Source organism: Callorhinchus milii, unplaced genomic scaffold (genome assembly GCF_018977255.1).
Source record: "Callorhinchus milii isolate IMCB2004 unplaced genomic scaffold, IMCB_Cmil_1.0 Scaffold6, whole genome shotgun sequence".
NCBI lineage: Eukaryota > Metazoa > Chordata > Chondrichthyes > Chimaeriformes > Callorhinchidae > Callorhinchus > Callorhinchus milii.
This window is the reverse complement of record NW_024704747.1, coordinates 5,009,463-5,022,343: the sequence shown is the minus strand read 5'-3', so window position 1 is coordinate 5,022,343 and position 12,881 is coordinate 5,009,463.

Sequence of the window (12,881 nt, the reverse complement as noted above, 5' to 3'; positions counted from 1 at the left end):
AAGGCGATGTTTCATATTTATTAAACAGTCCAGATTGCTTCACATCTGCAGCGCTCCAGAAACAGGGAACACCCATAATCATCGTTTCTTCCTTCAGGATTTGAGCTGTTTCCACCACATCAAGTGACCTAATACCAACATTTAGAAAGGCAATGTTTCACAGACTGCATATGGTATGAATATGGAAACTGGCTAATTACATGGTGCCACATGAAGTTCTCTTTTACAGATGCACAGTGCTTCGGATGCAAATGGCTCTGACCTCACTTAAATGTGGCTGTTAAACAATCCGACCAACTAGGATTTTGCTGAGCTGGAAAAGGTCATCCATTTCATTATAATTTGCACACCTATTCACCAAAGCAAACACTGGGTGCAGGGCCACTGATTAAATTTTGGGGCTCTCAATGTTTTAACATGTTTCCTTCCTCTCCCGAAAACAACTCCGTTGTTCATTGCTGTCAGTTACAGAGAACCAAAGAAGTTTACAGGCTATCTGGCCTGTTGTTGTTAGTGTTGTGCTTTGAAAGAACTGCAGTCAAATCCAGCAAACTTTTTTTTTTGAAAAAAATAAGTGTGAAAGTTCTGGCATCTGCCAACTTTCTCCAAAGATGTTTTTTTCCCCAATATTATTAGAACTCACTACGCACAGCAGTGTCCCATAAACAGTCATAGAGTGAATGACCAAATAATTATTTATTTATTTATTTTGGTGGGATTATTACCTCCTGAAAGCGATCCGCCAGGCCAGGGTCAACCAACAACCGGGTTCCTACTTGCCACTAACTAAACAGAGAGCATGTGGAGGGAGGAAACTTGTCTAAGGTTCTGCACTGCACGGGAATCGAACCCGGGTCCTCTTACTCAATTGCGCTAACCCACCACGTGACAGGACTCCTCGCAACTCTGTAATGGGAGGACGGTAGGATGGGTATTCTGGATGAAGGCCCTCTTCATCCTAACAAATCTTGTGATGTTTGGCTTTGTATAGAAGTGTACACTTATGTTGCAGATTTTCTCCCCATTGGGATATGGTTCTCTGCTACTCTCACTGGAGTGTGGTTCCACAGCCACGGGTTGCCCTTTGGTATCCTTCCCAAGTGGTCATTGTTCATGTGTGAGTGAACATAAGTAGGCCACTTATCTCAACTATAGAAGGCATTGCAGCTGAGCCTGACCTCTCTCCATCCAGCTGGCATAATAATAAATAATAATAATCCTTGCATTTGATATAGAACCTTTGTTTTTGAGGGACCTCAAAGCACTTCACAGAATAATAAAAACTACATTTGATAGAGCGCTTTCCACATCTTCTAGACTTCTCAAAGCGCTTTATCTGTGAGAATATACTGTAAGGTGAATTGACTGTATATTTTGCAGCAGCCAATTGTGCATAGCAGTGACCCACAACAGTTATGGATTGAGTGACCACATTATTATTATTTTGGAAGGATTGTTTTGCCTGGAAAGCGATCAGCCAATTGGCTGACCAACAACTGGGTTCCTACTTACTGCAAGATAATCAGAGGCATGTTGAGTAAGAAAATTTGCCTAAGGTTTTGCCCTACCTGGGAATTGAACCTAGGTCCTCTCGCACACACAACACAACCAGCATTGTAGAGGGAACAGAGGAATGAATCCTAATTGGTTATCCCATCTTTGCTGTGCACAATTGGCTGCCACATTTCACCTACAAGATATACACTTTACAGTATATTCTGTAAAGGTAAAGTGCTTTGAGATGTCTCAACGATATGATAAGGAGCTATATCAAATGCAAGGATTTTTATTATTATTAATCCTGCGAAGGCTGGAACCAATTTAACCTCCGCAAGCAGCGGTGGCTGAGACCTGCGAAACTCAGCACATTTAAACCAGTGAGCTCCTGCTAATAATAATAATAACAACAACAATAATAATAATAATCCTTGCATTTCATATAACGCCTTATCACATCTTCGAGACGCTTCAAAGCACTTCACAGAATATACCGTAAAGTGAACTGACTGTATACTTTGTGGGCGAAACGTGGCAGCCAATTGTGCACAGCAGTGCCCACAAACAGTCATGGATTAAGTGACCAAATTATTATTTTTTTGAAGGATTTATTACCGTTTTTGTAAACTGCAGCTCTATCCAGTATACCATTGGGGTTGCCCAAGCTTCGGATTTCAACTTAAGTTTACTTCTTTGGGGGAGTGAGGGGACACAGGGAGCATTTCTTCAACAGATGTTCTCAGGAAAATAAATCATTCATGCCACAGAAATTAGGTTGGGACTTCAGTTTGCAAGTTAGAAATAGAGAGTCACAAACCTTGGCTAATGTTACCGGAGATAATAAGATTGAGGGAATCCACAATCCAGGTTTTTTTTAAAACTGAGAGATATTGACAGTGGAGAGATAAAGAGGTTAAATTGGATTGTTGGCATAGCTGACACTGGGACAAATCTCAGATGAGAAGACAAATGAGAAAGAACATTTCTTTCCCCCCACAGAGCAGTCAACATGTGGAACAGACATCCAGCGAAAGCAATGAATGTGGTGTTGATTAACTACTTGAAAAGAGAACTGGATAAATATGTGGTTAGGAATTGGATTGAAAGATAAAAGGATAAACATGGGCAGAGATCATCAACTGCTCCAATGGAACATGATGGCTGCTGCTCTGCTGTGAGTAAGAAAATAGCTGTGGAGAACGACGAGACAGGATGAACAATCAAGCCATAAGGATGGAGAGATGTAGAACTTTCTTTGAAAGATCCTGATAGTTCAAAGAAAAAAACTGGGCAAAATTTTCCCTCCGGAGTTTAGTCGGATGGTAGTCCTCTCGCTGCTGAGTCTGATGGTTTAAACCCAATGTCAGGACTTTGAACTGATATACTCTATCTAGGCTGAGATTCCAATTTCCAGAAGCGCTGTCTTGTTGAAGGTGCCATCCTTTGAATGAGATGTTAACTTGATGTCCAGTCTACCTATTCAGGTGGATGTTAAAGATCTCGTGGCACTATTCAAAACAAGAAATAAGTTTCTCCTGGTGTCCTGGTCAACAATACCGCAGATAAAGTTGGTCTGTCACTTCAAGATTGTTTGTGGGATGTTGCTGTGTGCAAATTGGCTGCCACATCTATAAAGAACACAGTCACAACACTTTAGAGTGTATCATGCTAAGCATGTGAGACATCCTCACGACATGAAAAACTGCATGTCAAATGTAAGTGCCTTGCCCCTTCCTTATTTGGCTTCAGATCACATCTAAAGACATTCCTCATCAACCATGCTCATGGTCATTTTTCCTCTCTCACCGGCTCAGCATCAATCTGCGCCACTATAAAACGTTCCAAGATGCTACCCTGAGTGAAGGATGCTACATAAATGTAAGTTGTTGTTGTTGGTAGTATCACATCATAGAGACCACCTTTCAAATCCCACCTGTGGACCTTCCTTTTTGATTGTGCTTACGGTCACCTTTCCCGTTCCTCTCCCACTCGGCTCGGTGTCAGACTCCACCACTGTCTAGCACTCCTGGACACTACCCCGTGTGACGGGCGCTATATAAATGCAAGTTGTTGTTGTCCTAAAGCATTTTTCCAGGATTCAGGACTGTGTATATTTTGCGGGCGAATTATTACTGTAATTTTGAGAAAATTCTGGTTTAGTTCTATGGGAATGGAGCTAAGCAGAAAGTCATCAGAATGAAACCGACCCATTTTGTGCCCATCGAGTGTTTCCTTCTGTTGAGAAACGTCTTCACTTTTAGCATCTTTAGCAACCGTAAGACTTATCTCTCACTGCCAACACGAAGCTCAAGGCAGGTACAGATGATAGCGGGGAGCATCATTTGTTATGGAAAGCTAAGTCAAACATACCTTAGGTTTAGCAGAATGTGGAGAATTAGGATTTTGCTCTCGGTGCAGCCTGGTTGCATTACGCAGCCTGTTAGTAATTGCTGCACATCTGGGGAGGGGGGTGCGGGTGGGAGGGAGGGAGGAGGTGAATGAAAGAGATCTGTCAACTGTTTCTCATTCTCCATTGGCCATACCTTTCGCTATCAAACACTTATTAAGGGCAGCTGCCTACAGTAGTAAAACATTCCACTGCATTTAGCTTATGAGCAGACTTTAATTTATCTTTCCCCAGACTTATTACTTCCCTAAGCTTTTTTTTAAGCCATAAGTCTATTCGACTGATCGCTGTTGTTGAAGATCAATCTGTCCTATTTTTTTCTCTCTAAGCATTTGGACAAATGTATTTATTTAAGAGTGCGAGGGAGCTATCAGTCATCCACGAGAGGGGATGCTATTCAAACTTTGACTATTGGTATCTCATTAAAGATAATCACTCGAAAGGGAAGAAAATGGATCCTGACACAATTTAGTCAAAGCAATATTGATTCCCTAATAAATATCTAGATGATATTAGTCAAAATCCTGTTTGCATTCGAGAGCTGTCACATTAATTCCTTAAAAACGTAGCTAAGAACTACCACAAGAACAAATTGCATTTGCATTAAAGAATATGTGGGTCTCTCATGCATTTTCTCTGCAAATATATCAACATGAATATGTTTTTCTGAAGGGAAATCACCCAAAAGACCATATTGTGTTGTGTGTGTGTGTTTGTGTGTGTATGTGTGTGTCCAGAAAGGAGAAGGGATGTAATTGTTCTTTGGTATGTCAAAAAGTATTCAAATGACCACTTCAAAAGACAAAGCATTCATAGGGAACCTTTTATTGCATTTATTTCATCTCCTGAATCTAGCACCCTTCATAAGAAGGGACTTTTAAGAGGCATATAATAATAAATGACTTCAACAGTAAACTTCATAGACTTCTTTGGACTTGTGCTTTACATAAGACAGAGCGCTGCTCTGTGGACACAGTTCCCAAGATACTTGTCCTCAGAACCAAAAATATCGTACTCGTCAATTAGTACGAAAAAAAAAGGTGACTGTCTCTGTGGATGCTGTGTTGCTGAGCAACACCTTTGAAAGTGACAGGTTGCAGAGTTTCCTGTTTTATTTCCAATGGTTTCAGATTTCCAGCATTCACTCTTTTTCAATTTGAAGACAGCTGAAGTGACCCAGATCATCTCATTCAGACATGTCGTGGCCTTTAAAGAATAGACGGTACTGGAATACCGTGACGTACAGGTACATTGTGTTTCCTTCTCTTTGGCGTCTGAGAATGAAGCCTCCTAAATAATGAAATAATAATAAGCCTTGTATTTGATATAGCGCCATTATCACGTCATTGAGACATCTCAAAGCGCTTCACAGAATATACTGTAAAGTGAATTGAATAATTGAATATATTTTGTTAATGAATAATTTTGTAGATTCTGTTAAATAAGAACAATCCTCACATTTGATTCATACTGGGAGGATGTCTCAAGCGCTTCCCAAGATTTTCTATAAATTGAATTTGAAGTGACTGTATTTTGCAGTTCAATGTGGCTGTTAATTTGCGCACAGCAACATCTCACTAAAAGGAGGCAGTTGTATACGTATGTATATGTATATACATACATATGTGTGTATAATATATATATATATAGATCATGTATATATGTCTGACAATGGGCTGAGGATGTGGGGGTGTTTCAGACTTAACTATGTGGGTCAGGAATTTGATTGCTGATGATCCAGGAGCAGATAATACTTTTACTCCCTCTGGCAGTCCAGTGTGGTTATGCAACTGTATTTCAAGGTCGTTCGAGAAATAAACATGTTCTGTGCCCCATTTCCTGGTAATATTGGAGAGAAGGAAACAACGGCTCACCATAAATTCTATGTGATCACATCAGGCCTGTTTACGAAACAGTGAAACTGCAATTGATGCCTATCGACTGCTTGTGAGTCTGAATATAATAATCCTTGCATTTGATGCGGACGAACTGAAGCAAGTCCAGAAAACAGTTATTCATGCAGAGGGTTTTTCAGAGTGTGGAATGCATTGTGTGCCAAAGGCCAAAGATATGGAGATAGAAGGAGATAGCTAGGAATTTGGGAAGTTAAGATTATTAATGGATACGGAGGAAAGGTGGGGAAATGGGATTAGAAAGACATAAAACCATCATTAACAAACGCAATTGCAAACCAAGTTGGGTGTTAAGGACATGGTTTATCACTAGTCTTATGTTCCTGATCAACAGGATTCCCAGTGCCCATGAAATTATCTTTCAGGATGCCTTGAGCGTCACATGTATTTTCTCAGTTTGATTCAAGCGCAAATGTAAAAGTTAGTGCTGAGATTTAATGCACTAATGCTCTCTGTAATGCAGGGTCACCACTATTTACTGTAAAACCTGTGAAGCGCTTTAAGACATCCTCTTGGCAAGAAAGGAACTATATCAGATTCAAGGATTACTCGACATTGATTACTCGACATTTTACTGAAATCAAGCAATTGAATCAGCATTTATATAAAATACCAACCAGTATTCCCTGATTACCAGAGTATTGAGTCGATAGTGAACTGCGTGGATAAAACATGATAAGGAGCTCTATCAAATGCAACAATTATTATTATTATTATTTGCACTGCAATATTTCTAACATGAACAGAGATACAAAATAAGGTTATTAAATGGAACTTGTCAGATCTCTTTAATTTCTTGGCATTGAATTTCACTCCAGTGAAATCAAACATAATAATAATAAAGCTAGTGACATTCTGGCATTGGTTAAAATGTTGACTGACACAAACTTTTTTAGCTTGAGAATCCATTTGGTTTTATACATCCTTTCAAGGATTGCACTGATGTTGTAACTTGTGTATGCTTTAGGAGTCACTGAGCAAAGTGTTGAAAGTAAAAGCTGTTGCCTTAAATATTGAAGGACTTACAGTAATAATAATAATCTGTGCATTTGTAATAGTGCCTCATCACACCCTCAAGACATCTCACTATACAGAATATACTGTAAAATGAATTGACTGTATATTTTGGCGGTGAAACGTGGCAGCCAATTGTGCACAACAGTGTCCCAAAAATAGTTGTGGATTGAGTGAACAAATAATTCTTTTTGGAGGGATTATTACCCCCGGGAAGTGATCCACCAATCGACTAACAACCGGGTTGTTTACTGCTAGATAAACAGAGGCATGTGGAGTAAGGAAACTTACCTAAGGTTTCGCCCTGCTCGGGAATCGAACACAGGTTTACTTGCTTGCGTGGCGAGTGCTCTAACAACTTAAGCTACCGGACTCCAGAGTTGTTAAGGCGTCAATGAGTTTAGCAACACGAATATACCATTGTTATCCCCCACTCTCCATAAAATTCAACAGTCAAGCTGATAGAAGCTGAGTGACAGTGTGTAAAACAGAGCAAGTTAATTTGGGCTGCAAAGGGTGAGCTGGTAAAATCCTCCCGCATGTATCGAACCATGGAAAAATGCATCATAATGCTAGCATTATGTTGTCTCATTCGTACGTCATTCATTTATTTATCTCCAGGCTTTCTTTCTAAATTGCTGGGGCGAAAATTGTGATGGGCCTTAACACATTAGATAACCGTTCGAATTCTGCTGAGAAACGTCAGGCTTTTCACCCCGTTATTATAGTTGAATCCCGATCAATGCACCAGTCGTTTGCCAAGACATTTTATGCTTGAATCAGGATTTCTCTAATCTCCAGTTAAAAACAGCCAATTTGCAGAATCTTTGTAGCACGCCGCATGTAATCATTCATTCAGCAAGTCTAAACAAATATACTTAACAAAAACATATATTTTGTACAAAGGGGGATTACATTTCTGAAATGTGCTGCTTTCTCTAGGTGAAATTTGGTAATGGATTGGTCTTATTTAGTGTGCTGAGCATTCAAAAACTGGATAATTGGTGAACATTTTCATGTCAGAATTTTCTATTTAAATGTTATGCTTGGATTAGGAATTCTATGAGTGAATAGGACATGGTTTGATACATTGGAATTCTACGCTTGAGTCAAGGATTATGTTTGGTTTGAATGTTTATGTGGCATTCTTTAAACAATATAGGAATAACCTATGGAGTCTCATTTATAATAATTTGAAGTCGAAATTCAACCCTATTTCAATGCCCTATAGAAATTGTATTGGTTTGCGGATTTGTACTGATTTGGCTTTGATAAGACAACACACCACCTTCAATATATCTGGTTCATATGTATTTTTAATTATAATAATTATAATCCTTGCATTTGAAATAAAGCTTCATCACATCTTCAAAACGTCTCAAAGCGCTTCACAGACTATACTATCAAGTAAATTGACTGTATATTTTATGGGTGAAAATCGGCAGCCAATTGAGCACAACAGTGCCCCGCAAATAGTCGTGGATTAAGTGACCAAATTATTTTTATTTATTTTGAAGGAATTATTACCCCCGGAAAAGCGATCCGCCAATCGACTAACAACCAGGTTCCTACTTCTGCTAAACAGAGGCATGTGGAGTAAGGAAACTTACTCACCTATTCATCCTGCTGGGAATCGAACCCAGGTCCTCTCGCTTGCAAGGCAAGTAATGGATTTGCCTGTGTAATAATAAGGCAAAACACAGGATAACATGTGTGTAAGATGTATTACTGCTTCTATCAGGAAAGGCAATACAGGAAATCAGGAGAAGGCTATTCAGTTCACTGAGCCTGTTCCACAAACTTATTAGATATTTCACTCTCAACGCTGCAGATTTTTTCCATATTTGATTGAGTATTTGAAAACAATAGAACATAATCGATTAAATCAATGAATTTTGATTCAGTTTGGGTAACTAAATTAGGTCTGAAATGCTGTACACTGTCCAGCACCTTGGGACGTCCTCCTGACGTGAAAGGCGCTATACAAATGTAATCTTGTTGTTATATAAATGCAAGTTGTTGTTGTAAACTGTGCTTTTCTTCTAATATTTCTGAAGCAAATCCAGGAATTGAAATTTTGTTTGTATTTGCTGCTATTCGTTTGTTCACAAATGAATAATAATCCTTGCATTTCATACAGCGCCTAATCACATCATCGTGACGTCTCAAAACGCTTCACAGAGTATACTGTGAAGTTAATTGACTGTGTATTTTGTGGGCGAAATGTGGCTGCCAATTATGCACATCAGTGTCCCACAAACAGTCATGGATTTACTGCCTAAATTATTATTATTTTTATTCATTTAATTTTTTGCATGGATTATTACCCCTGGAAAGCATTCTGCCAATTGCCTACCAACCGGGTTCCTATTTACTGCCATGCAAACAGAGGTGTATGGAGTAGGAAACCTTTCCTAAGATTTCAACCCCCACACCCCGGGTCCTCTCGCTTGCATGGGCGAATGTTTTAACCAATATGCTACAGGATTCCACTGATGCCATTCAAGAAATATTTTTGATTATACGTCAGCAATACTATTTTGCAAATATTTTTAGACGACACTGAACGACGGAAAGTGCGCATTGGCTCAAAGGCCACAAGTACGCTTGGCATTCAAAGGGTTACAGACGGATGCCTGTCCTCTCATTTCATTTCTTATTATGACTATTCAACTCCCGAGACAAAAAACTGTGAACGATTTTCTAATTTACCTTGTAAAAGCACCAGAAAGCGAGCGGCCAAGCGCTCTGCATTGTTAATGCGGGAAAAAGGTTAAAAGTTCCTTGCAGCCATGTTTTTCATGTCTCGTTTGCATGTGTCACGGTGAAGGATTAGCAAAGGGGTCGGCTGTGACAAGTTGTCATTAAACGTCAGGCGTCAAACTTCAATTGTTAGTGCTTCAATTGTTTCTGTTTATTTCTTGAAAAATAGAAAATGTAAATACTGTCAATTTAAGTAAACTGTACATTTTCTATTTATTTCCAGAAACAGTCAAATTGAAGAAAAAAAAAGTTCAGGAATACTAGGGGAAGATAAACAGTGGTGTGTGTGTGTGTGTGTGTGCGCGTGTATGTGTGTGTGTGTGTGTTGGTTCCAGCCAATGTAATGCAGTTAAAATAAGTGCCTTGTGTGAATGCTCAGCTGAATTTTCTTCTTAAGGGAACCAACCAGCAAATTTGAATAACTCCAAATGTTCTGGTAATAGCATTCCCCACTTCCCACCACCACCATCGCCAGCTACAGGTGGGCAATTTTTACAGTCTGAAAGGCCACGGGGACCTTCCTATCAAGATAAGTCGGTCTGTCAACTCAGGAGTTAGCACCAACAGCCCGTTTGTTCTGTTCTCCTCTATAAGCTCAGTCTGAATGAGGTGCTGTGAAGCTTAAAACACTGCTAGACATCTGAAGTGCTCCAGTAGTTCCGTGCAACAAATGAAAAATTAAGTCAGGCTCCGGGAACAACTCTCAGGAGCTTAATTACAAAAAAAAAGAAAAGAAAAAGAAATGAGAGCCTTGTTAAGTTTGAAACGAAACAGAATGATCAGACGTTCCTGCTTGCTTTGTGTCACATTCAGAAGTCATCCAATGCCCCTCTCTCTCTCTCTCCCCTCCCTTTCCCTAACACCAAGTAAACACAAGGCCTGCCACAGTCCATCAGAATTTTTTGTCAGACATGATGCCATTATCAAGGCACATCAGGTTGGGATAAATTGACCCTAACTGACCACAGGCTTACAAATGTCTTGGTAAGAAGGCAAGACGGTGAATCAAAAGGTAGCTGTGTTGTATTTTCCCGAGGCCATTTTATTGACAGGAATGACAAGGGTCCCAAGATGCACCATTATCCACAACCGGCTACAAGACATCAAATGGTGCTGAGCTGTCTTTGTCAGAACAGAGGATCGGGCTCACAACATACTGTACCGAGCAGGGCTTATTACATTTTGTACAGCTAAGGTTCGTCAAAAGACAGGGTCAGTGCTTGTGCAGTGCCCTAAAGGGAGAGTTTAAAGACAAGAGATACACACCATCTTCAAAATCTTCCCCGAGAAACAGAGACCGAGCCGAGAGATGACTAAAGCCCAGAACTATCCTATATCAAAAGAAAACAAGTCATTTTCTATGAATCATAAATAAACCAGGCAGACCATCATTTTATGAATCAAAAAAGCAGGTCTAAAACAAGCTGTTAGGTTGTTGATTTGCCCCATATACAAGGTCAGTAAGACTTTAATCATAGTCTCTACTTTATATTTCCCCTCACTTCTTGCTCCATTTTTCTAGTCTTTGTGGCAGAGCAAGTCTGGCTAATTTGAAAATATGAAGTGCAGCTCCACACTGCTATATCTGTGGGCGCTCAGATGAAACGCAACTTATATCTCGCAAAAAAATGGGTAGAAAAATGTATCTGAATACTCCTAGGAACGGGCAAAGGAAAAATGTGATTTGTATTTGAAATGCAACAGCATTAATTCTGTCCAGAGCTGTGAAACCATGAGAGCACCCTGTTATTTGTAAGAAGTATTGCTGGTGTTACGTAAGAACATTCAGCCTTTTCTAGCGCTGAACCACATTATTGTTCTAATTTCAGTGCGGGGGATGACAATGATTTTCATTTTTGAACAGAACTTAGGACTTCCATGAATTAGACACCGTACAGATTACTCTTCATATGGTACGCAATTGGACGGATTTCCCCATTAACACAACTAAAATCAAATTACAGATTGGCTTCAAAATAGTCTAGGAGCTTAGAGACTGAATATTTGACCTCAATTTAAATGTCAACCTTTCAGGTATCAGTCCCCCGCCACTCACTTGCTTACTTCCCTTGAGTCCCACCAGATCACAATTAAGACAAAGCTTGAAATGTTCAACTGAGTACAGTTGGGGTGCGGAATGGATAACATAACTGATCTCACGTTGGCTTTAATCACACCTTCTGCTGGCAGAGCAGAGAGTGTTATCAGTGCCAGTGCTCACCTAGGTTGTAGTGTGAGATGTTTCCCCCACCCCCACCTGGTACCTTGCGAGGACGGCCAAAATAAACATAAACTTTGAAAATAATCAAATACTTCTGAGCTAATGGGAGTGTGAAATAATCTGGTGCTGTTATTACTACAACTCAGTTCACTTTACAGTATATTCTGTGAAGCACTTTTGAGACATTAATATTGCACAAAAACAGTACAATAGACCCCCCGATATAGCTCAGTTTGTCCTAATCCCTTGATGATTCATTTGTTGAAGAAGAAAGAATGAACCTTTCCTCTGGCATTGTCAACACTTTGAATGGGGTGGGGGGGGGGGGGGGGGAGTGTGGGGGCAAGGATGGCTCCTCCATTCATTTTTCGATTGCATCCCAATTTAGTCTCCTGAACCAACTAAACCTACATTAAGATTGTACAAAATCCAGTAAACTTTTGGCAATAAAGTAACCTCAACCACTTTTAGCACACCCTGACGAACTGCCGTGGAAATGTATGTCTCTGGATCCCAAACGTAGAGCACAATATCTGGGATGTAATCCACGCACTTAAACATCGCAGTAAACCAGTTGCACTGGAGAATGCCTTATAATGCTTAAGAAGGGAAAGTTGAGAACATTTATTGAGACAATTTTCTTTTAATCCTGCAAAAAGCATGAAAGGAGGTAATTTATAAAGTGTACTATTATCTCTTTGAAAGCTTTTCAGCGAAAGTTAATCTCTGCGAGATGCAGAAGTTCACATCCACTCCTTGTCTTAATGAAGCATCTAATATGAAAAAAATCGTATCAAACTCCGATTTTTATGCCAGATTTCAAATGGATCTAATTGACTAATGTCAGGAAAGGGATACAGGCCACCATTGCTAAATCCATTTAACAACCGTGAATACCTAATAATGAGAAAAGGAAAATGAATGTTTTGAACAGAATTACGTCCAATTTGACTAACATTTGCAATGTCCTGGGCATATAAATTTCATACGGTGAGTGGGCACATTTAAATTAGGTGTAACCAAAGTAAGAAGGACAATGTGGATATGATAGCAATGTAATTACTGA